This window comes from Hydractinia symbiolongicarpus, chromosome 7, assembly GCF_029227915.1.
Source record: "Hydractinia symbiolongicarpus strain clone_291-10 chromosome 7, HSymV2.1, whole genome shotgun sequence".
NCBI lineage: Eukaryota > Metazoa > Cnidaria > Hydrozoa > Anthoathecata > Hydractiniidae > Hydractinia > Hydractinia symbiolongicarpus.
The window spans coordinates 6924420-6946995 of record NC_079881.1 but is presented as its reverse complement, the minus strand read 5'-3'; the positions used below and the strand labels follow the sequence as shown (position 1 = coordinate 6946995).

Genomic DNA, 22576 nt, shown 5'->3' with positions numbered 1-22576 from the left:
CAGGTCCAATTGCTTATCGCAAATTTGTGCATAAGACTATATTCTACTGTAAAGGGTAATAACCAATCAACTGACAATTGCTAAAAAATATTTTGGTTGAGCTTTTTCGTGGCTTGGATTGTATGGTTGACTTGAGAATTCAGGAAATAATATCCAACATTCATGTTATGAATGTTTTGAAGAAAAAACAACATTTTTTGTGTTCTGTGTGATGGATATGTCACGTAAGATCATGTACAAGCTGTTGCATAATTGTTTTAGACGATTCCTATGGCCTGTTGGTCTAGTGGCATGATTCTCTCTTAGCTTGATGGAGGTCCGGGGTTCAACTCCCGGACAGGCCCAAATACAAATCACACATAATTGGTAAGTGTAATAAGCTTCGGTGAATCATTTACTATCTCTGGAATGACGATTCTGGATATAAATTCTTGACAGAGTTGTTTTTTGGATTCGTTTCAAAAATGTTACTTTACAATTTTACAAATCAATTTTACAATCCGATTTGTCTATGTGCATTGCCCACCAGGAAGCTATTTGTAGCCTCTTTCCTACAAATATTCAGTAATCTTCTCTGCACATAATTACACAATCGGAGGTTTCAATGATATCATGGCCTGTTGGTCTATTAATATGATTCTCGCTTCTGGTGCGAGATGTCGCAGGTTAAACTCCCGCACAGGCCAAATTGCTTATCGCAAATTTGTGCATTAGACTATGTTCTACTGTAAAGGGTAATAACCAATCAACTGACAATTGCTTAAAAATATTTTGGTTGAGCTTTTTCGTGGCTTGGATTGTATGGTTGTCTTGACAATTCAAGAAATAATAAACAACATTCATGTTATGAATGTTTTGAAAAAAAAACAGCATTTTTTGTGTTCTATGTGATGGATATTTCACGTAAGACCTTGCACAATTGTTTCCTAAATATTTTAGACGATTCCTATGGCCTGTTGGTCTAGTGGCATGATTCTCGCTTAGGGTGCAAGAGGTCCCGGGTTCAACTCCCGGACAGGCCCAACTAACAATCACACATAATTGGTAAGTGCCATAAGCTTCGGTGAAGCATTTACTATCTCTGGAATGATGATTCTTGACGGAGTTGTTTTATGGATTTGTTTGAAAAATGTTACTTTACAATTTTACAAATCAACTTTACACTCCGATTTGTCTGCATGCATTGCCCACGAGGAAGCTATTTGTAACCTAATTCTTACAAATATTCAGTAATCATCTCTGCACTTAATGACGCAATCGGAGGTTTCAATGATATCCTGGCCTGTTGGTCTATTAGTATGATTCTCGCTTCTGGTGCAAGATGTCGCAGGTTAAACTCCCGCACAGGCCCAATTGCTTATCGCAAATTTGTGCATAAGACTATATTCTACTGTAAAGGGTAATAACCAATCAATATTTTGGTTGAAATTTTTCGTGGATTGGATTGTATGGTTGACTTGACAATTCAGGGAATAATATCCAACATTCATGTTATGAATTTTTTGAAGAAAAAACAAAATTTTTTGTGTTCTGTGTGATGGATATTTCACGTAAGATCATGTACAAGCTGTTGCATAAATGTTTTAGACGAATCCTATGGCCTGTTGGTCGAGTGGCCTGATTCTCTCTTAGCGTGATAGAGGTCCCGGGTTCAACTCCCGGTCAGGCCCAAATACAAATCACACATAATTGGTAAGTGTAATAAGCTTCGGTGAATCATTTACTATCTCTGGAATGACGATTCTGGATATGAATTCTTGACAGAGTTGTTTTTTGGATTCGTTTCAAAAATGTTATTTTACAATTTTACAAATCAATTTTACACTCCGATTTGTCTATGTGCATTGCCCACCAGGAAGCTATTTGTAACCTCTTTCCTACAAATATTCAGTAATCTTCTCTGCACATAATTACACAATCGGAGGTGTCAATGATATCCTGGCCTGTTGGTCTATTAATATGATTCTCGCTTCTGGTGCGAGATGTCGCAGGTTAAACTCCCGCACAGGCCAAATTTCTTATCGCAAATTTGTGCATTAGACTATGTTCTACTGTAAAGGGTAATAACCAATCAACTGACAATTGCTAAAAAATATTTTGGTTGAGCTTTTTCGTGGCTTGGATTGTATGGTTGTCTTGACAATTCAAGAAATAATATCCAACATTCATGTTATGAATGTTTTGAAAAAAAAACAGCATTTTTTGTGTTCTATGTGATGGATATTTCACGTAAGACCTTGCACAATTGTTTCCTAAATATTTTAGACGATTCGTATGGCCTGTTGGTCTAGTGGCTTGATTCTCGCTTAGGGTGCGAGAGGTCCCGGGTTCAACTCCCGGACCGGCATAACTAACAATCACACATAATTTGTAAGTGCCATAAGCTTCGGTGAAGCATTTACTATCTCTGAAATGATGATTCTTGACAGAGTTGTTTTATGGATTTGTTTGAAAAAGGTTACTTTACAATTTTACAAATCAACTTTACACTCCGATTTGTCTGTATGCATTGCCCACGAGGAAGCTATTTGTGACCTAATTCTTACAAATATTCAGTAATCATCTCTGCACATAATGACGCAATCGGAGGTTTCAATGATATCCTGGTCTGTTGGTCTATTAGTATGATTCTTGCTTCTGGTGCGAGATGTCGCATGTTAAACTCCCGCACAGGCCAAATTGCTTATCGCAAATTTGTGCATAAGACTATATTCTACTGTAAAGGGTAATAACCAATCAATATTTTGGTTGAAATTTTTCGTGGATTTGATTGTATGGTTGACTTGACAATTCAGGGAATAATATCCAACATTCATGTTATGAATTTTTTGAAGAAAAAACAACATTTTTTGTGTTCTGTGTGATGGATATTTCACGTAAGATCATGTACAAGCTGTTGCATAAATGTTTTAGACGATTCCTATGGCCTGTTGGTCTAGTGGCCTGATTCTCTCTTAGCGTGATAGAGGTCCCGGGTTCAACTCCCGGTCAGGCCCAAATACAAATCACACATAATTGGTAAGTGTAATAAGCTTCGGTGAATCATTTACTATCTCTGGAATGACGATTCTGGATATGAATTCTTGACAGAGTTGTTTTTTGGATTCGTTTCAAAAATGTTATTTTACAATTTTACAAATCAATTTTACACTCCGATTTGTCTATGTGCATTGCCCACCAGGAAGCTATTTGTAACCTCTTTCCTACAAATATTCAGTAATCTTCTCTGCACATAATTACACAATTGGAGGTGTCAATGATATCCTGGCCTGTTGGTCTATTAATATGATTCTCGCTTCTGGTGCGAGATGTCGCAGGTTAAACTCCCGCACAGGCCAAATTGCTTATCGCAAATTTGTGCATTAGACTATGTTCTACTGTAAAGGGTAATAACCAATCAACTGACAATTGCTAAAAAATATTTTGGTTGAGCTTTTTCGTGGCTTGGATTGTATGGTTGTCTTGACAATTCAAGAAATAATATCCAACATTCATGTTATGAATGTTTTGAAAAAAAAACAGCATTTTTTGTGTTCTATGTGATGGATATTTCACGTAAGACCTTGCACAATTGTTTCCTAAATATTTTAGACGATTCGTATGGCCTGTTGGTCTAGTAGCTTGATTCTCGCTTAGGGTGCGAGAGGTCCCGGGTTCAACTCCCGGACCGGCATAACTAACAATCACACATAATTTGTAAGTGCCATAAGCTTCGGTGAAGCATTTACTATCTCTGAAATGATGATTCTTGACAGAGTTGTTTTATGGATTTGTTTGAAAAATGTTACTTTACAATTTTACAAATCAACTTTACACTCCGATTTGTCTGTATGCATTGCCCACGAAGAAGCTATTTGTGACCTAATTCTTACAAATATTCAGTAATCATCTCTGCACATAATGACGCAATCGGAGGTTTCAATGATATCCTGGTCTGTTGGTCTATTAGTATGATTCTTGCTTCTGGTGCGAGATGTCGCAGGTTAAACTCCCGCACAGGCCAAATTGCTTATCGCAAATTTGTGCATTAGACTATGTTCTACTGTAAAGGATAATAACCAATCAACTGACAGTTGCTGAAAAATATTTTGGTTGAGCTTTTTCGTGGCTTGAATTGTATGGTTGTCTTGACAATTCAGGAAATAATATCCAACATTCATGTTATGAATGTTTTGAAAAAAAAACAGCATTTTTTGTGTTCTATGTGATGCATATTTCACGTAAGACCTTGCACAATTGTTTCCTAAATATTGTAGACAATTTCTAAGACCTGTTGGTCTAGTGGCATGATTCTCGCTTAGGGTGCGAGAGGTCCCGGTTCAACTCCCGGACAGGCCCAACTAACAATCACACATAATTGGTAAGTGCCATAAGCTTCGGTGAAGCATTTACTATCTCTGGAATGATGATTCTTGACAGAGTTGTTTTATGGATTTGTTTGAAAAATGTTACTTTACATTTTTACAAATCAACATTACACTCCGATTTGTCTGTATGCATTGCCCACGAGGAAGCTATTTGTAACCTCTTTCCTACAAATATTCAGTAATCCTCCCTCCATATAATGACACAATCGGAGGTTTCAATGATATCCTGGCCTGTTGGCCTATTAGTATGATTCTCGTTTCTGGTGCGAGATGTCGCAGGTTAAACTCCCGCACAGGCCCAATTGCTTATCGCAAATTTGTGCATAAGGCTATATTCTACTGTAAAGGGTAATAACCAATCAACTGACAATTGCTGAAAAGTATTTTGGTTGAGCTTTTTCGTGGCTTGGATTGTATGGTTGTCTTGACAATTCAAGAAATAATATCCAACATTCATATTATGAATGTTTTGAAAAAAAAAACAGCATTTTTTGTGTTCTATGTGATGGATATTTCACGTAAGACCTTGCACAATTGTTCCCTAAATATTTTAGACGATTCCTATGGCCTGTTGGTCTAGTGGCATGATTCATGCTTAGGGTGCCAGAGGTCCCGGGTTCAACTCCCGGACAGGCCCAACTAAAAATCACACATAATTGGTAAGTGTCATAAGCTTCGGTGAAGCATTTACTATCTCTGGAATGATGATTCTTGACAGAGTTGTTATATGGATTTGTTTGAAAAATGTTACTTTATAATTTTACAAATCAACTTTACACTCCGATTTGTCTGTATGCATTGCCCACGAGGAAGCTATTTGTAACCTAATTCTTGCAAATATTCAGTAATCATCTCTGCACATAATGACACAATCGGAGGTTTTAATGATATCCTGGCCTGTTGGTCTATTAGTATGATTCTCGCTTCTGGTGCGAGATGTCGCAGGTTAAACTCCCGCACAGGCCCAATTGCTTATCGCAAATTTGTGCATAAGGCTATATTCTACTGTAAAGGGTAATAACCAATCAACTGACAATTGCTGAAAAATATTTTTGTTGAGCTTTTTCGTGGCTTGGATTGTATGGTTGTCTTGTCAAGAAATAATATCCAACATTCATGTTATGAATGTTTTGAAGAAAAAACAGCATTTTTTGTGTTCTGTGTGATGGATATTTCACGTAAGATCATGTACAAGCTGTTGCATAAAGGTTTTAGACGATTCCTATGGCCTGTTGGTCTAGAGGCCTGATTCTCTGTTAGCGTGATAGAGGTCCCTGGTTCAACTCCCGGACAGGCCCAAATACAAATCACACATAATTGGTAAGTGTAATAAGCTTCGGTGAATCATTTACTATCTCTGGAATGACGATTATGGATATGAATTCTTGACAGAGTTGTTTTTTGGATTCGTTTCAAAAATGTTATTTTACAATTTTACAAATCAATTTTACACTCCGATTTGTCTATGTGCATTGCCCACCAGGAAGCTATTTGTAACCTCTTTCCTACAAATATTCAGTAATCTTCTCTGCACATATCTACACAATCGGAGGTTTCAATGATATCCTGGCCTCTTGGTCTATTAATATGATTCTCGCTTCTGGTGCGAGATGTCGCAGGTTAAACTCCCGCGCAGGCCCAATTGCTTATCGCAAATTTGTGCATTAGACTATGTTCTACTGTAAAGGGTAATAACCAATCAACTGACAATTGCTGAAAAATATTTTGGTTGAGCTTTTTCGTGGCTTGGATTGTATGGTTGTCTTGACAATTCAAGAAATAATATCCAACATTCATGTTATGAATGTTTCGAAAAAAAAACAGCATTTTTTGTGTTCTATGTGATGGATATTTCACGTAAGACCTTGCACAATTGTTTCCTAAATATTTTAGACGTTTCCTATGGCCTGTTGGTCTAGTGGCATGATTCTCGCTTAGGGTGCGAGAGGTCCCGGGTTCAACTCCCGGACAGGCCCAACTAACAATCACACATAATTGGTAAGTGTCATAAGCTTCGGTGAAGCATTTACTATCTCTGGAATGATGATTCTTGACAGAGTTGTTTTATGAATTTGTTTGAAAAATGTTACTTTACAATTTTACAAATCAACTTTACACTCCGATTTGTCTGTATGCATTGCCCACGAGGAAGCTATTTGTATCCTAATTCTTACAAATATTCAGTAATCATCTCTGCACATAATGACACAATCGGAGGTTTCAATGATATCCTGGCCTGTTGGTCTATTAGTATGATTCTCGTTTCTGGTGCGAGATGTCGCAGGTTAAACTCCCGCACAGGCCCAATTGCTTATCGCAAATTTGTGCATAAGACTATGTTCTACTGTAAAGGGTAATAACCAATCAACTGACAATTGCTAAAAATATTTTGGTTGAGCTTTTTCGTGGCTTGGATTGTATGGTTGACTTGACAATTCAAGAAATAATATCCAACATTCATGTTATGAATGTTTTGAAGAAAAAACAACATTTTTTGTGTTCTGTGTGATGGAAAATTCACGTAAGACCATGAACAAGTTGTTGCCTAAATATTTTAGATGATTCGTATTGCCTGTTGGTCTAGTGGTATGATTCTCGCTTAGGGTGCGAGAGGTCCCGGGTTCAACTCCCGGACAGGCCCAACTAAAAATCACACATAATTGGTAAGTGTCATAAGATTCGGTGAAGCATTTACTATCTCTGGAATGACGATTCTCGAAATGAATTCTTGACAGAGTTGCTTTATGGATTCGTTTCAAAAATGTTACTTTACAATTTTACAAATCAATTTTACACTCCGATTTGTCTGCATGCATTGCCCACGAGGAAGCTATTTGTAACCTAATTCTTACAAATATTCAGTAATCATCTCTGCACTTAATGACGCAATCGGAGGTTTCAATGATATCCTGGCCTGTTGGTCTATTAGTATGATTCTCGCTTCTGGTGCGAGATGTCGCAGGTTAAACTCCCGCACAGGCCCAATTGCTTATCGCAAATTTGTGCATAAGACTATATTCTACTGTAAAGGGTAATAACCAATCAATATTTTGGTTGAAATTTTTCGTGGATTGGATTGTATGGTTGACTTGACAATTCAGGGAATAATATCCAACATTCATGTTATGAATTTTTTGAAGAAAAAACAACATTTTTTGTGTTCTGTGTGATGGATATTTCACGTAAGATCATGTACAAGCTGTTCCATAAATGTTTTAGACGATACCTATGGCCTGTTGGTCTAGTGGCCTGATTCTCTCTTAGCGTGATAGAGGTCCCGGGTTCAACTCCCGGACAGGCCCAAATACAAATCACACATAATTGGTAAGTGTAATAAGCTTCGGTGAATCATTTACTATCTCTGGAATGACGATTCTGGATATGAATTCTTGACAGAGTTGTTTTTTGGATTCGTTTCAAAAATGTTATTTTACAATTTTACAAATCAATTTTACACTCCGATTTGTCTATGTGCATTGCCCACCAGGAAGCTATTTGTAACCTCTTTCCTACAAATATTCAGTAATCTTCTCTGCACACAATTACACAATCGGAGGTGTCAATGATATCCTGGCCTGTTGGTCTATTAATATGATTCTCGCTTCTGGTGCGAGATGTCGCAGGTTAAACTCCCGCACAGGCCAAATTGCTTATCGCAAATTTGTGCATTAGACTATGTTCTACTGTAAAGGGTAATAACCAATCAACTGACAATTGCTAAAAAATATTTTGGTTGAGCTTTTTCGTGGCTTGGATTGTATGGTTGTCTTGACAATTCAAGAAATAATATCCAACATTCATGTTATGAATGTTTTGAAAAAAAAACAGCATTTTTTGTGTTCTATGTGATGGATATTTCACGTAAGACCTTGCACAATTGTTTCCTAAATATTTTAGACGATTCGTATGGCCTGTTGGTCTAGTGGCATGATTCTCGCTTAGGGTGCGAGAGGTCCCGGCTTCAACTCCCGGACCGGCATAACTAACAATCACACATAATTTGTAAGTGCCATAAGCTTCGGTGAAGCATTTACTATCTCTGAAATGATGATTCTTGACAGAGTTGTTTTATGGATTTGTTTGAAAAATGTTACTTTACAATTTTACAAATCAACTTTTCACTCCGATTTGTCTGTATGCATTGCCCACGAGGAAGCTATTTGTGACCTAATTCTTACAAATATTCAGTAATCATCTCTGCACATAATGACGCAATCGGAGGTTTCAATGATATCCTAGTCTGTTGGTCTATTAGTATGATTCTTGCTTCTGGTGCGAGATGTCGCAGGTTAAACTCCCGCACAGGCCAAATTGCTTATCGCAAATTTGTGCATTAGACTATGTTCTACTGTAAAGGATAATAACCAATCAACTGACAATTGCTGAAAATTATTTTGGTTGAGCTTTTTCGTGGCTTGAATTGTATGGTTGTCTTGACAATTCAGGAAATAATATCCAACATTCATGTTATGAATGTTTTGAAAAAAAAACAGCATTTTTTGTGTTCTATGTGATTCATATTTCACGTAAGACCTTGCACAATTGTTTCCTAAATATTGTAGACAATTCCTATGGCCTGTTGGTCTAGTGGCATGATTCTCGCTTAGGGTGCGAGAGGTCCCGGGTTCAACTCCCGGACCGGCATAACTATCAATCACACATAATTTGTAAGTGCCATAAGCTTCGGTGAAGCATTTACTATCTCTGAAATGATGATTCTTGACAGAGTTGTTTTATGGATTTGTTTGAAAAATGTTACTTTACAATTTTACAAATCAACTTTACACTCCGATTTGTCTGTATGCATTGCCCACGAGGAAGCTATTTGTGACCTAATTCTTACAAATATTCAGTAATCTTCTCTGCACATAATTACACAATCGGAGGTTTCAATGATATCATGGCCTGTTGGTCTATTAATATGATTCTCGCTTCTGGTGCGAGATGTCGCAGGTTAAACTCCCGCACAGGCCAAATTGCTTATCGCAAATTTGTGCATTAGACTATGTTCTACTGTAAAGGGTAATAACCAATCAACTGACAATTGCTTAAAAATATTTTGGTTGAGCTTTTTCGTGGCTTGGATTGTATGGTTGTCTTGACAATTCAAGAAATAATATCCAACATTCATGTTATGGATGTTTTGAAAAAAAAACAGCATTTTTTGTGTTCTATGTGATGGATATTTCACGTAAGACCTTGCACAATTGTTTCCTAAATATTTTAGACGATTCCTATGGCCTGTTGGTCTAGTGGCATGATTCTCGCTTAGGGTGCGAGAGGTCCCGGGTTCAACTCCCGGACAGGCCCAACTAACAATCACACATAATTGGTAAGTGCCATAAGCTTCGGTGAAGCATTTACTATCTCTGGAATGATGATTCTTGACGGAGTTGTTTTATGGATTTGTTTGAAAAATGTTACTTTACAATTTTACAAATCAACTTTACACTCCGATTTGTCTGCATGCATTGCCCACGAGGAAGCTATTTGTAACCTAATTCTTACAAATATTCAGTAATCATCTCTGCACATAATGACGCAATCGGAGGTTTCAATGATATCCTGGTCTGTTGTTCTATTAGTATGATTCTTGCTTCTGGTGCGAGATGTCGCAGGTTAAACTCCCGCACAGGCCCAATTGCTTATCGCAAATTTGTGCATAAGACTATATTCTACTGTAAAGGGTAATAACCAATCAATATTTTGGTTGAAATTTTTCGTGGATTGGATTGTATGGTTGACTTGACAATTCAGGGAATAATATCCAACATTCATGTTATGAATTTTTTGAAGAAAAAACAACATTTTTTGTGTTCTGTGTGATGGATATTTCACGTAAGATCATGTACAAGCTGTTGCATAAATGTTTTAGACGATTCCTATGGCCTGTTGGTCTAGTGGCCTGATTCTCTCTTAGCGTGATAGAGGTCCCGGGTTCAACTCCCGGACAGGCCCAAATACAAATCACACATAATTGGTAAGTGTAATAAGCTTCGGTGAATCATTTACTATCTCTGGAATGACGATTCTGGATATGAATTCTTGACAGAGTTGTTTTTTGGATTCGTTTCAAAAATGTTATTTTACAATTTTACAAATCAATTTTACACTCCGATTTGTCTATGTGCATTGCCCACCAGGAAGCTATTTGTAACCTCTTTCCTACAAATATTCAGTAATCTTTTCTGCACATAATTACACAATCGGAGGTGTCAATGATATCCTGGCCTGTTGGTCTATTAATATGATTCTCGCTTCTGCTGCGAGATGTCGCAGGTTAAACTCCCGCACAGGCCAAATTGCTTATCGCAAATTTGTGCATTAGACTATGTTGTACTGTAAAGGGTAATAACCAATCAACTGACAATTGCTAAAAAATATTTTGGTTGAGCTTTTTCGTGGCTTGGATTGTATGGTTGTCTTGACAATTCAAGAAATAATATCCAACATTCATGTTATGAATGTTTTGAAAAAAAAACAGCATTTTTTGTGTTCTATGTGATGGATATTTCACGTAAGACCTTGCACAATTGTTTCCTAAATATTGTAGACGATTCGTATGGCCTGTTGGTCTAGTGGCATGATTCTCGCTTAGGGTGCGAGAGGTCCCGGGTTCAACTCCCGGACCGGCATAACTAACAATCACACATAATTTGTAAGTGCCATAAGCTTCGGTGAAGCATTTACTATCTCTGAAATGATGATTCTTGACAGAGTTGTTTTATGGATTTGTTTGAAAAATGTTACTTTACAATTTTACAAATCAACTTTACACTCCGATTTGTCTGTATGCATTGCCCACGAGGAAGCTATTTGTGACCTAATTCTTACAAATATTCAGTAATCATCTCTGCACATAATGACGCAATCGGAGGTTTCAATGATATCCTGGTCTGTTGGTCTATTAGTATGATTCTTGCTTCTGGTGCGAGATGTCGCAGGTTAAACTCCCGCACAGGCCAAATTGCTTATCGCAAATTTGTGCATTAGACTATGTTCTACTGTAAAGGATAATAACCAATCAACTGACAATTGCTGAAAAATATTTTGGTTGAGCTTTGTCGTGGCTTGAATTGTATGGTTGTCTTGACAATTCAGGAAATAATATCCAACATTCATGTTATGAATGTTTTGAAAAAAAAACAGCATTTTTTGTGTTCTATGTGATGCATATTTCACGTAAGACCTTGCACAATTGTTTCCTAAATATTGTAGACAATTCCTATGGCCTGTTGGTCTAGTGGCATGATTCTCGCTTAGGGTGCGAGAGGTCCCGGGTTCAACTCCCGGACAGGCCCAACTAACAATCACACATAATTGGTAAGTGCCATAAGCTTCGGTGAAGCATTTACTATCTCTGGAATGATGATTCTTGACAGAGTTGTTTTATGGATTTGTTTGAAAAATGTTACTTTACATTTTTACAAATCAACATTACACTCCGATTTGTCTGTATGCATTGCCCACGAGGAAGCTATTTGTAACCTCTTTCCTACAAAGATTCAGTAATCCTCCCTCCATATAATGACACAATCGGAGGTTTCAATGATATCCTGGCCTGTTGGTCTATTAGTATGATTCTCGTTTCTGGTGCGAGATGTCGCAGGTTAAACTCCCGCACAGGCCCAATTGCTTATCGCAAATTTGTGCATAAGGCTATATTCTACTGTAAAGGGTAATAACCAATCAACTGACAATTGCTGAAAAGTATTTTGGTTGAGCTTTTTCGTGGCTTGGATTGTATGGTTGTCTTGACAATTCAAGAAATAATATCCAACATTCATATTATGAATGTTTTGAAAAAAAAAACAGCATTTTTTGTGTTCTATGTGATGGATATATCACGTAAGACCTTGCACAATTGTTCCCTAAATATTTTAGACGATTCCTATGGCCTGTTGGTCTAGTGGCATGATTCTCGCTTAGGGTGCGAGAGGTCCCGGATTCAACTCCCGGACAGGCCCAACTAAAAATCACACATAATTGGTAAGTGTCATAAGCTTCGGTGAAGCATTTACTATCTCTGGAATGATGATTCTTGACAGAGTTGTTATATGGATTTGTTTGAAAAATGTTACTTTATAATTTTACAAATCAACTTTACACTCCGATTTGTCTGTATGCATTGCCCACGAGGAAGCTATTTGTAACCTAATTCTTGCAAATATTCAGTAATCATCTCTGCACATAATGACACAATCGGAGGTTTCAATGATATCCTGGCCTGTTGGTCTATTAGTATGATTCTCGCTTCTGGTGCGAGATGTCGCAGGTTAAACTCCCGCACAGGCCCAATTGCTTATCGCAAATTTGTGCATAAGGCTATATTCTACTGTAAAGGGTAATAACCAATCAACTGACAATTGCTGAAAAATATTTTTGTTGAGCTTTTTCGTGGCTTGGATTGTATGGTTGTCTTGTCAAGAAATAATATCCAACATTCATGTTATGAATGTTTTGAAGAAAAAACAGCATTTTTTGTGTTCTGTGTGATGGATATTTCACGTAAGATCATGTACAAGCTGTTGCATAAAGGTTTTAGACGATTCCTATGGCCTGTTGGTCTAGAGGCCTGATTCTCTGTTAGCGTGATAGAGGTCCCGGGTTCAACTCCCGGACAGGCCCAAATACAAATCACACATAATTGGTAAGTGTAATAAGCTTCGGTGAATCATTTACTATCTCTGGAATGACGATTATGGATATGAATTCTTGACAGAGTTGTTTTTTGGATTCGTTTCAAAAATGTTACTTTAAAATTTTACAAATCAATTTTACACTCCGATTTGTCTATGTGCATTGCCCACCAGGAAGCTATTTGTAACCTCTTTCCTACAAATATTCAGTAATCTTCTCTGCACATATCTACAAAATCGGAGGTTTCAATGATATCCTGGCCTCTTGGTCTATTAATATGATTCTCGCTTCTGGTGCGAGATGTCGCAGGTTAAACTCCCGCGCAGGCCCAATTGCTTATCGCAAATTTGTGCATTAGACTATGTTCTACTGTAAAGGGTAATAACCAATCAACTGACAATTGCTGAAAAATATTTTGGTTGAGCTTTTTCGTGGCTTGGATTGTATGGTTGTCTTAACAATTCAAGAAATAATATCCAACATTCATGTTATGAATGTTTCGAAAAAAAAACAGCATTTTTTGTGTTCTATGTGATGGATATTTCACGTAAGACCTTGCACAATTGTTTCCTAAATATTTTAGACGTTTCCTGTGGCCTGTTGGTCTAGTGGCATGATTCTCGCTTAGGGTGCGAGAGGTCCCGGGTTCAACTCCCGGTCAGGCCCCACTAACAATCACACATAATTGGTAAGTGTCATAAGCTTCGGTGAAGCATTTACTATCTCTGGAATGATGATTCTTGACAGAGTTGTTTTATGAATTTGTTTGAAAAATGTTACTTTACAATTTTACAAATCAACTTTACACTCCGATTTGTCTGTATGCATTGCCCACGAGGAAGCTATTTGTAACCTAATTCTTACAAATATTCAGTAATCATCTCTGCACATAATGACACAATCGGAGGTTTCAATGATATCCTGGCCTGTTGGTCTATTAGTATGATTCTCGTTTCTGGTGCGAGATGTCGCAGGTTAAACTCCCGCACAGGCCCAATTGATTATCGCAAATTTGTGCATAAGACTATGTTCTACTGTAAAGGGTAATAACCAATCAACTGACAATTGCTAAAAATATTTTGGTTGAGCTTTTTCGTGGCTTGGATTGTATGGTTGACTTGACAATTCAAGAAATAATATCCAACATTCATGTTATGAATGTTTTGAAGAAAAAACAACATTTTTTGTGTTCTGTGTGATGGAAAATTCACGTAAGACCATGAACAAGTTGTTCCCTAAATATTTTAGATGATTCGGATTGCCTGTTGGTCTAGTGGTATGATTCTCGCTTAGGGTGCGAGAGGTCCCGGGTTCAACTCCCGGACAGGCCCAACTAAAAATCACACATAATTGGTAAGTGTCATAAGATTCGGTGAAGCATTTACTATCTCTGGAATGATGATTCTTGACAGAGTTGTTTTATGAATTTGTTTGAAAAGTGTTACTTTACAATTTTACAAATCAACTTTACACTCCGATTTGTCTGTATGCATTGCCCACGAGGAAGCTATTTGTAACCTAATTCTTACAAATATTCAGTAATCATCTCTGCACATAATGACACAATCGGAGGTTTCAATGATATCCTGGCCTGTTGGTCTATTAGTATGATTCTCGTTTCTGGTGCGAGATGTCGCAGGTTAAACTCCCGCACAGGCCCAATTGCTTATCGCAAATTTGTGCATAAGACTATGTTCTACTGTAAAGGGTAATAACCAATCAACTGACAATTGCTAAAAATATTTTGGTTGAGCTTTTTCGTGGCTTGGATCGTATGGTTGACTTGACAATTCAAGAAATAATATCCAACATTCATGTTATGAATGTTTTGAAGAAAAAACAACATTTTTTGTGTTCTGTGTGATGGAAAATTCACGTAAGACCATGAACAAGTTGTTGCCTAAATATTTTAGATGATTCGTATTGCCTGTTGGTCTAGTGGTATGATTCTCGCTTAGGGTGCGAGAGGTCCCGGGTTCAACTCCCGGACAGGCCCAACTAAAAATCACACATAATTGGTAAGTGTCATAAGATTCGGTGAAGCATTTACTATCTCTGGAATGACGATTCTCGAAATGAATTCTTGACAGAGTTGCTTTATGGATTCGTTTCAAAAATGTTACTTTACATTTTTACAAATCAACATTACATTCCGATTTGTCTGTATGCATTGCCCACGAGGAAGCTATTTGTAACCTCTTTCCTACAAATATTCAGTAACCCTCCCTCCATATAATGACACAATCGGAGGTTTCAATGATATCCTGGCCTGTTGGTCTATTTTTTTTTTCTCGCTTCTGGTGCGAGATGTCGCAGGTTAAACTCCCGCACAGGCTCAATTGCTTATCGCAAATTTGTGCATAAGGCTATATTCTACTGTAAAGGGTAATAACCAATCAACTGACAATTGCTGAAAAGTATTTTGGTTGAGCTTTTTCGTGGCTTGGATTGTATGGTTGTCTTGACAATTCAAGAAATAATATCAAGCATTCATGTTATGAATGTTTTGAAGTAAAAACAGCATTTTTTGTGTTCTGTTTGATGGATATTTCACGTAAGGCTTTAAACAAGTTGTTCCCTAAATATTTTAGACGATTCCTATGGCCTGTTGGTCTAGTGGTATGATTCTCGCTTAGGGTGCGAGGCTTCCCGGGTTCAACTCCCGGATAGGCCCAACTAAAAATCACACATAATTGGTAAGTGCCATAAGATTCGGTGAAGCATTTACTATCTCTGGAATGACGATTCTCGAAATGAATTCTTGACAGAGTTGTTTTATGGATTTGTTTGAAAAATGTTACTTTACAATTTTACAAATCAACTTTACACTCCGATTTGTCTGTATGCATTGCCCACGAGGAAGCTATTTGTAACCTAATTCTTACAAATATTCAGTAATCATCTCTGCACATAATGACACAATCGGTGGTTTCAATGATATCCTGGCCTGTTGGTCTATTAGTATGATTCTCGCTTCTGGTGCGAGATGTCGCAGGTTAAACTCCCGCACAGGCCCAATTGCTTATCGCAAATTTGTGCATAAGGCTATATTCTACTGTAAAGGGTAATAACCAATCAACTGACAATTGCTGAAAAATATTTTGGTTGAGCTTTTTCGTGGCTTGGATTGTATGGTTGTCTTGTCAAGAAATAATATCCAACATTCATGTTATAAATGTTTTGAAGAAAAAACAGCATTTTTTGTGTTCTGTGTGATGGATATTTCACGTAAGACCATGAACAAGTTGTTGCCTAAATATTTTAGATGATTCGTATGGCCTGTTTGTCTAGTGGTATGATTCTCGCTTAGGGTGCGAGGCTTCCCGGGTTCAACTCCCGGATAGGCCCAACTAAAAATCACACATAATTGGTAAGTGTCATAAGATTCGGTGAAGCATTTACTATCTCTGGAATGACGATTCTTGACAGAGTTGTTTTATGGATTCGTTTCAAAAATGTTACTTTACAATTTTACAAATCAACTTCACACTCTGATTTGTCTGTATGCATTGCCCACGAGGAAGCTATTTGTAACCTCTTTCCTACAATTATTCAGTAATCCTCTCTGCACATAATGACACAATCGGAGGTTTCAATGATATCCTGGCCTGTTGGTCTATTAGTATGATTCTCGCTTCTGGTGCGAGATGTCGCAGGTTAAACTCCCGCACAGGCTCAATTGATTATCGCAAATTTGTGCATTAGACTATATCCTACTGTAAAGGGTAATAACCAATCAACTGACAATTGCTGTAAAATATTTTGGTTGAGCTTTTTCGTGGCTTGGATTGTATGGTTGTCTTGTCAAGAAATAAGATCCGACATTCATGTTATAAATGTTTTTAAGAAAAAACAGCATTTTTTGTGTTCTGTGTGATGGATATTCCACGTAAGATCATGTACAAGCTGTTGCATAAAGGTTTTAGACGATTCCTATGGCCTGTTGGTCTAGTGGCCTGATTCTCTGTTAGCGTGATAGAGGTCCCGGGTTCAACTCCCGGACAGGCCCAAATACAAATCACACATAATTGGTAAGTGTAATAAGCTTCGGTGAATCATTTACTATCTCTGGAATGACGATTATGGATATGAATTCTTGACAGAGTTGTTTTTTGGATTCGTTTCAAAAATGTTACTTTACAATTTTACAAATCAATTTTACACTCCGATTTGTCTATGTGCATTGCCCACCAGGAAGCTATTTGTAACCTCTTTCCTACATATATTCAGTAATCTTCTCTGCACATATCTACACAATCGGAGGTTTCAATGATATCCTGGCCTGTTGGTCTATTAATATGATTCTCGCTTCTGGTGTGAGATGTCGCAGGTTAAACTCCCGCACAGGCCCAATTGCTTATCGCAAATTTGTGCATTAGACTACGTTCTACTGTAAAGGGTAATAACCAACCAACTGAGAATTGCTAAAAAATATTTTGGTTGAGCTTTTTCGTGGCTTGGATTGTATGGTTGATTTGACAATTCAAGAAATAATATCCAACATTCATGTTATGAATGTTTTGAAAAAAAACAGCATTTTTTGTGTTCTGTGTGATGGATATTTCACGTAAGACCATGAACAAGTTGTGGCCTAAATATTTTAGATGATTCGTATGGCCTGTTGGTCTAGTGGTATGATTCTCGCTTAGGGTGCGAGGCTTCCCGGGTTCAACTCCCGGATAGGCCCAACTAAAAATCACACATAATTGGTAGGTGCCATAAGATTCGGTGAAGCATTTACTATCTCTGGAATGACGATTCTCGAAATGAATTCTTGACAGAGTTGTTTTATGGATTTGTTTGAAAAATGTTACTTTACAATTTTACAAATCAACTTTACACTCCGATTTGTCTGTATGCATTGCCCACGAGGAAGCTATTTGTAACCTAATTCTTACAAATATTCAGTACTCATCTCTGCACATAATGACACAATCGGTGGTTTCAATGATATCCTGGCCTGTTGGTCTATTAGTATGATTCTCGCTTCTGGTGCGAGATGTCGCAGGTTAAACTCCCGCACAGGCCCAATTGCTTATCGCAAATTTGTGCATAAGGCTATATTCTACTGTAAAGGGTAATAACCAATCAACTGACAATTGCTAAAAAATATTTTGGTTGAGCTTTTTCGTGGCTTGGATTGTATGGTTATCTTGTCAAGAAATAATATCCAACACTCATGTTATAAATGTTTTGAAGAAAAAACAGCATTTTTTGTGTTCTGTGTGATGGATATTTCACGTAAGATCATGTACAAGCTGTTGCATAAAGGTTTTAGACGATTCCTATGGCCTGTTGGTCTAGTGGCCTGATTCTCTGTTAGCGTGATAGAGGTCCCGGGTTAAACTCCCGGACAGGCCCAAATACAAATCACACATAATTGGTAAGTGTAACAAGCTTCGGTGAATCATTTACTATCTCTGGAATAACGATTATGGATATGAATTCTTGACAGAGTTGTTTTTTGGATTCGTTTCAAAAATGTTACTTTACAATTTTACAAATCAATTTTACACTCGGATTTGTCTATGTGCATTGCCCACCAGGAAGCTATTTGTAACCTCTTTCCTACAAATATTCAGTAATCTTCTCTGCACATATCTACACAATCGGAGGTTTTAATGATATGCTGGCCTGTTGGTCTATTAATATGATTCTCGCTTCTGGTGCGAGATGTCGCAGGTTAAACTCCCGCACAGGCCCAATTGCTTATCGCAAATTTGTGCATTAGACTATGTTCTACTGTAAAGGGTAATAACCAATCAACTGACAATTGCCGAAAAATATTTTTGTTGAGCTATTTCGTGGCTTGGATTGTATGGTTGTCTTGACAATTCAAGAAATAATATCCAACATTCATGTTATGAATGTTTTGAAAAAAAACCAGCAATTTTTGTGCTCTATGTGATGGATATTTCGCGTAAGACCTTGCACAATTGTTTCCTAAATATTTTAGACGATTCCTATGGCCTGTTGGTCTAGTGGCATGATTCTCGCTTAGGGTGCGAGAGGTCCCGGGTTCAACTCCCGGACAGGCCCAACTAACAATCACATACAATTGGTAAGTGTCATAAGCTTCGGTGAAGCATTTACTATCTCTGGAATGATGATTCTTGACAGAGTTGTTTTATGAATTTGTTTGAAAAATGTTACTTTACAATTTTACAAATCAACTTTACACTCCGATTTGTCTGTATGCATTGCCCACGAGGAAGCTATTTGTAACCTAATTCTTACAAATATTCAGTAATCATCTCTGCACATAATGACACAATCGGAGGTTTCAATGATATCCTGGCCTGTTGGTCTATTAGTATGATTCTCGCTTCTGGTGCGAGATGTCGCAGGTTAAACTCCCGCACAGGCCCAATTGCTTATCGCAAATTTGTGCATAAGACTATGGTCTACTGTAAAGGGTAATAACCAATCAACTGACAATTGCTAAAAAATATTTTGGTTGAGCTTTTTAGTGGCTTGGATTGTATGGTTGACTTGACAATTCAAGAAATAATATCCAACATTCATGTTATGAATGTTTTGAAGAAAAAACAACATTTTTTGTGTTCTGTGTGATGGATATTTCACGTAAGATCATGTACAAGCTGTTGCATAAAGGTTTTAGACGATTCCTATGGCCTGTTGTTCTAGTGGCATGATTCTCGCTTAGGGTGCGAGAGGTCCCGGGTTCAACTCCCGGACAGGCCCAAATAACAATCACACATAATTGGTAAGCGTCATAAGCTTCGGTGAAACATTTACTATCTCTGGAATGATGATTCTTGACAGAGTTGTTTTATGGATTTGTTTGAAAAATGTTACTTTACAATTTTTAAAATCAATTTTACACTCCGATTTGTCTATGTGCATTGCCCACCAGGAAGCTATTTGTAACCTCTTTCCTACAAACATTCAGTTATCTTCTCTGCACATATCTACACAATCGGAGGTTTCAATGATATCCTGGCCTGTTGGTCTATTAATATGATTCTCGCTTCTGGTGCGAGATGTCGCAGGTTAAACTCCCGCTCAGGCCCAATTGCTTATCGCAAATTTGTGCATTAGACTATGTTCTACTGTAAAGGGTAATAACCAATCAACTGACAATTGCTGAAAAATATTTTGGTTGAGCTTTTTCGTGGCTTGGATTGTGTGGTTGTCTTGACAATTTAAGAAATAATATCCAACATTCATGGTATGAATGTTTTGAAAAAAAAACAGCATTTTTTGTGTTCTATGTGATGGATATTTCACGTAAGACCTTGCACAATTGTTTCCGAAATATTTTAGACGATTCCTATGGCCTGTTGGTCTAGTGGCATGATTCTCGCTTAGGGTGCGAGAGGTCCCAAGTTCAACTCCCGGACAGACCCAACTAACAATCACACATAATTGGTAAGTGTCATAAGCTTCGGTGAAGCATTTACTATCTCTGGAATGATGATTCTTGACAGAGTTGTTTTATGGATTTGTTTGAAAAATGTTACTTTACAATTTTACAAATCAATTTTACACTCCGATTTGTCTATGTGCATTGCCCACCAGGAAGCTATTTGTAACCTCTTTCCTACAAATATTCAGTAATCTTCTCTGCCATATCTACACAATCGGAGGTTTCAATGATATCCTGGCCTGTTGGTCTATTAATATGATTCTCGCTTTTGGTGCGAGATGTCGCAGGTTAAACTCCCGCACAGGCCCAATTGCTTATCGCAAATTTGTGCATTAGACTATGTTCTACTGTAAAGGGTAATAACCAATCAACTGACAATTGCTGAAAAATATTTTGGTTGAGCTTTTTCGTGACTTGGATTGTATGGTTGTCTTGACAATTCAAGAAATAATATCCAACATTCATGTTATGAATGTTTTGAAAAAAAAAACAGCATTTTTTGTGTTCTATGTGATGGATATTTCACGTAAGACCTCGCACAATTGTTTCCTAAATATTTTAGACGATTCCTATGGCCTGTTGGTCTAGTGGCATGATTCTCGCTTAGGGTGCGAGAGGTCCCGGGTTCAACTCCCGGACAGGCCCAACTAACAATCACACATAATTGGTAAGTGTCATAAGCTTCGGTGAAGCATTTACTATCTCTGGAATGATGATTCTTGACAGAGTTGTTTTATGGATTTGTTTGAAAAATGTTACTTTACAATTTTACAAATCAACTTTACACTCCGATTTGTCTGTATGCATTGCCCACGAGGAAGCTATTTGTAACCTAATTCTTACAAATATTCAGTAATCATCTCTGCACATAATGACACAATCGGTGGTTTCAATGATATCCTGACCTGTTGGTCTATTAGTATGATTCTCGCTTCTGGTGCGAGATGTCGCAGGTTAAACTCCCGCACAGGCCCAATTGCTTATCGCAAATTTGTGCATAAGGCTATATTCTACTGTAAAGGGTAATAACCAATCAACTGACAATTGCTGAAAAATATTTTGGTTGAGCTTTTTCGTGGCTTGGATTGTATGGTTGTCTTGTCAAGAAATAATATCCAACATTCATGTTATAAATGTTTTGAAGAAAAAACAGCATTTTTTGTGTTCTGTGTGATTGATATTTTACGTAAGACCATGAACAAGTTGTTGCCTAAATATTTTAGATGATTCGTATGGCCTGTTGGTCTAGTGGTATGATTCTCGCTTAGGGTGCGAGGCTTCCCGGGTTCAACTCCCGGATAGGCGCAACTAAAAATCACACATAATTGGTAAGTGCCATAAGATTCGGTGAAGCATTTACTATCTCTGGAATGACGATTCTCGAAATGAATTCTTAACAGAGTTGTTTTATGGATTTGTTTGAAAAATGTTACTTTACAATTTTACAAATCAACTTTACACTCCGATTTGTCTGTATGCATTGCCCACGAGGAAGCTATTTGTAACCTAATTCTTACAAATATTCAGTAATCATCTCTGCACATAATGACACAATCGGAGGTTTCAATGATATCCTGGCCTGTTGGTCTATTAGTATGATTCTCGCTTCTGGTGCGAGATGTCGCAGGTTAAACTCCCGCACAGGCCCAATTGCTTATCGCAAATTTGTGCATAAGGCTATATTCTACTGTAAAGGGTAATAACCAATCAACTGACAATTGCTAAAAAATATTTTGGTTGAGCTTTTTCGTGGCTTGGATTGTATGGTTATCTTGTCAAGAAATAATATCCAACATTCATGTTATAAATGTTTTGAAGAAAAAACAGCATTTTTTGTGTTCTGTGTGATGGATATTTCACGTAAGATCATGTACAAGCTGTTGCATAAAGGTTTTAGACGATTCCTATGGCCTGTTGGTCTAGTGGCCTGATTCTCTGTTAGCGTGATAGAGGTCCCGGGTTCAACTCCCGGACAGGCCCAAATACAAATCACACATAATTGGTAAGTGTAATAAGCTTCGGTGAATCATTTACTATCTCTGGAATGGCGATTATGGATATGAATTCTTGACAGAGTTGTTTTTTGGATTCGTTTCAAAAATGTTACTTTACAATTTTACAAATCAGTTTTACACTCCGATTTGTCTATGTGCATTGCCCACCAGGAAGCTATTTGTAA

The 22576-nt window shown here is 37.5% G+C and overlaps 15 non-coding genes across 15 annotated transcripts; all 15 read left to right on the top strand.

Annotated features, from left to right (window-relative positions):
- Positions 1–950: 950 nt before the first annotated feature.
- Positions 951–1022, top strand: Trnap-agg (transfer RNA proline (anticodon AGG)). Its single transcript has one exon. It is a non-coding gene; the product is annotated as a tRNA-Pro (tRNA).
- Positions 1023–6271: 5249 nt separating this feature from the next.
- Positions 6272–6343, top strand: Trnap-agg (transfer RNA proline (anticodon AGG)). The gene has a single exon. It is a non-coding gene; the product is annotated as a tRNA-Pro (tRNA).
- Positions 6344–6936: 593 nt separating this feature from the next.
- Trnap-agg (transfer RNA proline (anticodon AGG)) lies at positions 6937–7010 on the top strand. The gene has a single exon. It is a non-coding gene; the product is annotated as a tRNA-Pro (tRNA).
- A 2595-nt stretch (positions 7011–9605) lies between these two features.
- Trnap-agg (transfer RNA proline (anticodon AGG)) lies at positions 9606–9677 on the top strand. Its single transcript has one exon. It is a non-coding gene; the product is annotated as a tRNA-Pro (tRNA).
- A 1919-nt stretch (positions 9678–11596) lies between these two features.
- Trnap-agg (transfer RNA proline (anticodon AGG)) lies at positions 11597–11668 on the top strand. The gene has a single exon. It is a non-coding gene; the product is annotated as a tRNA-Pro (tRNA).
- A 594-nt stretch (positions 11669–12262) lies between these two features.
- Trnap-agg (transfer RNA proline (anticodon AGG)) lies at positions 12263–12334 on the top strand. Its single transcript has one exon. It is a non-coding gene; the product is annotated as a tRNA-Pro (tRNA).
- A 1267-nt stretch (positions 12335–13601) lies between these two features.
- Positions 13602–13673, top strand: Trnap-agg (transfer RNA proline (anticodon AGG)). Its single transcript has one exon. It is a non-coding gene; the product is annotated as a tRNA-Pro (tRNA).
- A 593-nt stretch (positions 13674–14266) lies between these two features.
- On the top strand, positions 14267–14340 carry Trnap-agg (transfer RNA proline (anticodon AGG)). Its single transcript has one exon. It is a non-coding gene; the product is annotated as a tRNA-Pro (tRNA).
- A 591-nt stretch (positions 14341–14931) lies between these two features.
- On the top strand, positions 14932–15005 carry Trnap-agg (transfer RNA proline (anticodon AGG)). Its single transcript has one exon. It is a non-coding gene; the product is annotated as a tRNA-Pro (tRNA).
- Positions 15006–15609: 604 nt separating this feature from the next.
- On the top strand, positions 15610–15681 carry Trnap-agg (transfer RNA proline (anticodon AGG)). The gene has a single exon. It is a non-coding gene; the product is annotated as a tRNA-Pro (tRNA).
- A 1941-nt stretch (positions 15682–17622) lies between these two features.
- Positions 17623–17694, top strand: Trnap-agg (transfer RNA proline (anticodon AGG)). Its single transcript has one exon. It is a non-coding gene; the product is annotated as a tRNA-Pro (tRNA).
- A 1280-nt stretch (positions 17695–18974) lies between these two features.
- Trnap-agg (transfer RNA proline (anticodon AGG)) lies at positions 18975–19046 on the top strand. Its single transcript has one exon. It is a non-coding gene; the product is annotated as a tRNA-Pro (tRNA).
- A 594-nt stretch (positions 19047–19640) lies between these two features.
- Trnap-agg (transfer RNA proline (anticodon AGG)) lies at positions 19641–19712 on the top strand. The gene has a single exon. It is a non-coding gene; the product is annotated as a tRNA-Pro (tRNA).
- A 1258-nt stretch (positions 19713–20970) lies between these two features.
- On the top strand, positions 20971–21042 carry Trnap-agg (transfer RNA proline (anticodon AGG)). The gene has a single exon. It is a non-coding gene; the product is annotated as a tRNA-Pro (tRNA).
- A 589-nt stretch (positions 21043–21631) lies between these two features.
- Positions 21632–21704, top strand: Trnap-agg (transfer RNA proline (anticodon AGG)). Its single transcript has one exon. It is a non-coding gene; the product is annotated as a tRNA-Pro (tRNA).
- The last annotated feature ends 872 nt before the right edge of the window (positions 21705–22576 follow it).